A 5,130-nucleotide genomic window follows, 5' to 3' on the forward strand; every position below is an offset into this window, starting at 1 on the left:
TTTGAGGTTTGCTTTATCCTCCTTTTTTTATAAAACGAATTAGAAGGAACTCAGATTAAAAAAAAACGGTTTAAGAAGGAACCATCGTGACCTTTCGAAAACAAAAAAAAAATTGGTTCACTTTTACTTGAAAACGAACCATCGTCACTGAACAAACGGTTTTTTTCTTTCCGGTGAACATGAACACAATCGCTTCTCTGATTACATTCACCGATTGTTTATTTATTCAACCATTTACGGATCCTTATTTATTCAGTTCTGAACTTGTTTACTTGTTTAAAGAACACCAAAAAAAAAACCAAAAATTGCAGAGTTCCATAAACACTTATAACAAATCAAAATTTGTTCTTAACGATCATACATTTTATGGCTCTGATACTAAATGATGAATTTTAAATGGTTTCGTATAAAATTCATGTCTCGTGCGGAATTAAAATCTGGATCATAAAATGTTGAAACGATAACATATATATCTATATGATATGATCGAAGACATACCTGACTCCATCTTTGTGATGGATACCGTAGTGTCTGAAAACTTGGGGAACAAGTCTTCTGGATTAACAAAGTGACAGGACAATAACTCTACAGAATATGGGGCACTGTAGAATTTCTGTAAAACACAACGCTTTGTAATCCAGGACCACAACCCTATTTATATAAAATAAACTTTCTGTAATTTCATTTCCACCCATAAAAGAAATGATAATTACATAATTGGTATCTGCACATAAATCCTATATTTTTCTGAAATGCTATTTAGGTCTCTAAATTCTTAATTAGATCACAAATGACCTTATTAAAATAGTACATAATATATGTCTTAATTTGATTATATGTTGATCCACCGAATTACTAGAAATAATTCTAACATAGATCTCTCTCTCAACAAATTAATTTACATGATTTATTTTAACATCTTGATGTTAAAAAAATATATTAAAGATAGATTTTTAATGATAAATTTGTGAAAATAATTTTGCGTAATCATTTTGATGATCAATTTTTGAATAATTATATAGTTTGTTTTATCGAAAAAGATATATTTCAGATAATTATAAATTAAATTGTTATAGATATATTTTAAGACAATAAAGAATAGTAAAATTTAATAATAAAATATAAACATTGTTTTGACATATTTTATTAACTTTTTTATAGATATTTTATATATAATAATTATGGCCCCTACTCATAAATTTTTTTGGATCCGCCACTGACGCTAACATTACAGATTTAGCAATCGGATTATGATGGGAGAGATTCAGGCCGCGGAGGATTAGGAGATAGAAAAAAAAAGATAATCATATATATATATATATATATATATACATATAGTTATATCCATATTTCATGACAACAAAAATGATGCATACACGTATCTATGATAACATCGATGATGATGGTGGTGGTGGTGGTGGTGGTGGGATTATTGCATTGATGATGGTGGTGGAATTATTGCATTTATACGAAACTTACATTGTTGCATATTTATATATTTGTGTTCTTGACATACACTACAAAAAAAGCGGTAAAAGACGACGGATATGTCCGTCGCACTAAAATTAACATGACTAACGACGGAATACAGACGGAAAACAATCCGACGTAATCCGTAGGTTTCCGTCGCAACATAAGACGACGGAATTTGACGGACTACTCCGTCGCAAACTCTTTGCGACCGAAAACGAGGGACTTCCGACGGAATTATACGACGGACCATCCGTCGTAACTATTGGCTACGGATACCGACCGTATTATCCGTCGCAAGTGTTACGACGGAAAAATTCGACGCAGTCCGTCGTTTTTAGCGACGGATATCCGACGCACCGTCTCCGTCGTATAGTTAGGTAAGAAACGTGTTTTTTTGCTCAGAATGTCCGTCGCAAACGGTCGTATTCCGTCGTTGGTTTGGTTGTCCGTCGGTATCCGTCGCATGGTAGGTGAAAAACGTGTTAAATGCGAATGCCGACGTCCGTCGCAATTCCGTCGCAATTCGCAACAATATTACCCCGTCGCGCGTTTAGATCACCATACAACAAACGAAAAAAACACCCAAAAAACGAAAAAACACCAAAAAAATGTCTTTCAATGCAAGAAGATGGATGTATGAAAGAATAGATCCATACACAAATCAAATATGCAAAGATTTTGAAGAAGGGTTGCAAGCGTTTATGACGTTTGTTACATCTCAACCGTCATATATCGAAGGGTCGAAACTTCCATGTCCGTGTGTGAAGTGTGAAAATACAAAATGACAGTGTATTCAGCAAGTTTGGAATCATCTATACCGAAGAGGGTTCATGTCCAATTATTTTGTTTGGCTAGCTCACGGAGAAACATTGGACACGACGTCTTCATATGATGTAGTTAATCAAGTCATTATCGATGAGCAGCCAAACGAATTTCAACAAGGAGAAAGAAATCCGTATTCAGAAATGGTGATTGATGCGTTTTCCAATGTCTGTCAACCGTCTTACGGGGAGGAAGAAGAGCCAAATTTCGAAGCTAAAAGGTTCTACGAGATCCTTAATACATCGAGCACTCCAATATACGAAGGATGCATTGAAGGTCTATCGAGATTGTCGTTGTCGTCACAATTGATGAACATGAAGACTGATTACAATATTTCGGAGAAATGTATGACGGGTTTAGTCAGATGTTCAAACAATATCTACCAGAAGGTAATACTGCAACATAATCGTATTATGAGATGAAGAGTCTGATGCGGAAGTTGGGACTACCGTATAAAAAGATTGATGTTTGCGAAAACAACTGCATGATTTTTTGGAAGGACGACGAAGAATTGATGCAATGTAGGTTCTGTGGGAAGGATCGGTATCGGCCACGACGAAAAGCATCCAAAAAAGGCAAGTTAATTCCATTGAAAAGAATGTTTTATATGCCTATTACAGATCGGTTGAAGAGATTATATCAGTCTGAGAAAATCGCATCACATATGAGGTGGCACGGCGAACATTGTACTCCAGAAGGGGAAATGCATCATCCATCAGACGGGTTAGCATGGAAACATTTCCAACAGGTATTTCCTGATTTTGCTCAAGAGCCTAGAAATGTTTATCTAGCGTTATGCACAGATGGGTTTAATCCATTTGGAATGTCGGGTCGGAACTACTCTTTGTGGCCGGTGATTCTAACACCGTACAACCTACCACCCGGAATGTGCATGAGTAGAGTTTTTGTTCCTCTCAGTACTGGTTCCAGGACCTACACATCCTAGAAGAAGTTTAGACGTGTTTCTTCAACCGTTGATAGAAGAGTTGAATGAGTTGTGGAGTGTAGGTGTCACTGCATACGATGTGTTGGTGAGGCAGAATTTTTTGCTTCGAGCACTTCTTTTATGGACGATTAGTGATTTTCCAGCTTATTCTATGTTGTCAGGTTGGACAACACATGGTCGTCTAGCGTGTTCATATTGTATGGATGAAACTGATGCATTTTGGTTGCAGCGCGGACGAAAAATGAGTTGGTTTGATAGCCATCGGCGTTTTCTACCAAGAAATCACGTGTTACGACGCAACAAGAAGAATTTTTGAAGAAATATAGTTGTTGTTGATTCTGCGCCACTTGAACATACCGGGGATGAAATTTTACTTGAACGAATCGAAGAATGTGTTCGGTCACATGGATTATCTACTACATCAGTGGTTGGTGGTAACGGTCATTTACCGATTGAAGGATATGGTGATTATCACAACTGGCATAAGAAGAGTATATTTTGGGAATTGCCATATTGGAGACATCATAAATTACGACACAATCTTGATGTTATGCATATCGGAAAAAAAATTTTCGATAACATCATTAATACAGTGTTGAACGTTGCTCAGAAAACAAAAGACAATATCAACTCAAGGAAGGATATAGGGTTGATTTGTTCGAGGAAGGATTTAGAACTTACACCTGATGGAAAGGTGCCTGTACCAATTTTCCGTGTGTTTGGAGAAGCGAAGATGAACTTTTTTAGATGGTTACAGGAAGATGTGAAATTTTCTGATGGTTACTCGTCAAATATTTCGCGATGTGTTGACCTCGGAGGAAAAAAGTTAACAGGTATGAAGAGTCATGATTGTCACATCTTCATGCAACGATTGTTACCTATTGCATTTGCAGAGATACTTCCGGAACATGTCAACCAAGCTATATCAGGTATGTTTTGTTTCGTAGTAGCGATTTTAATAGTATTTAAGATCTTTACACGTGTGCTTTAGTTATATGTTGATATTGTATTTATACCCTCATGTTTTTGAATCGTAGGAATTAGTAACTTTTTCCGGGAAATCTGTAGTCGGACATTGAAAAATGGAGACGTCCACTTGATGAAGCAAAATATTGTTCTAATTTTGTGCAATTTAGAGAAGATATTCCCACCATCTTTTTTTGATGTGATGGAACATCTGCCAATTCATCTGCCACGAGAAGCGGAACTCGGCGGTCCGGTTCAGTTTAGGTACGTATATACATTAATATTGTCTATATGATTTGAATTATGTATATGAATGGATACATAGATTTATTGTGCAATTGTTGTAGATGGATGTACCCGTTTGAGCGGTTTATGTACCACTTGAAGCAAAAAGCGAAACAAAAGGCGTTTGTTGAAGGAAGCATTGCAGAGCAATATATAAACGAAGAAATATCATTCTTCACCTCGTATTATTTTGAAGATCAAGTGCAAACAAAGAATAAACAACCAAACAGATCATTTCACACCGTAGATGGACCGGAGTACGAAAATGTTGTCATGGATATCCCACAATGTTTCTATAGAAAAGGATGATGTGGTGGTCGAGAATTCGATGCACATTTATCGAACAAAGATTACCATGTCGTCCACACGTATGCTTTGTTGAACTGTGAAGAAGTTCTACCGTTCGAAAGGTGCGTATATATGTATTTAATTTTTAATTGAATGGTCAGTTAAACTTATATAATTTGTATTGTGGTTTTTTGTAGGATTTTTGATGATCAGGTATTCAATACGTACGGTGATGTAAACGATGATCAGTTAAGCCAGATTAAAGAGAACGAATTCGCAACCTGGTTAAAAGAATTTGTACGTAAATCGAATAAGTAATTAATTAAATAATATCGCATAGGGAGGAACAC

General features: G+C 36.1%; 1 long non-coding RNA gene across 1 annotated transcript; it reads left to right on the forward strand.

The window, feature by feature from the left end:
• Positions 1-4,106: 4,106 nt before the first annotated feature.
• LOC104808476 lies at positions 4,107-4,604 on the forward strand. The gene is made up of 3 exons (XR_770957.1): positions 4,107-4,170; positions 4,279-4,471; positions 4,555-4,604. It is a non-coding gene; the product is annotated as an uncharacterized LOC104808476 (long non-coding RNA).
• Positions 4,605-5,130: the final 526 nt, after the last annotated feature.

Source organism: Tarenaya hassleriana, unplaced genomic scaffold, assembly GCF_000463585.1.
Source record: "Tarenaya hassleriana unplaced genomic scaffold, ASM46358v1 Cleome148, whole genome shotgun sequence".
Lineage (NCBI taxonomy): Eukaryota > Viridiplantae > Streptophyta > Magnoliopsida > Brassicales > Cleomaceae > Tarenaya > Tarenaya hassleriana.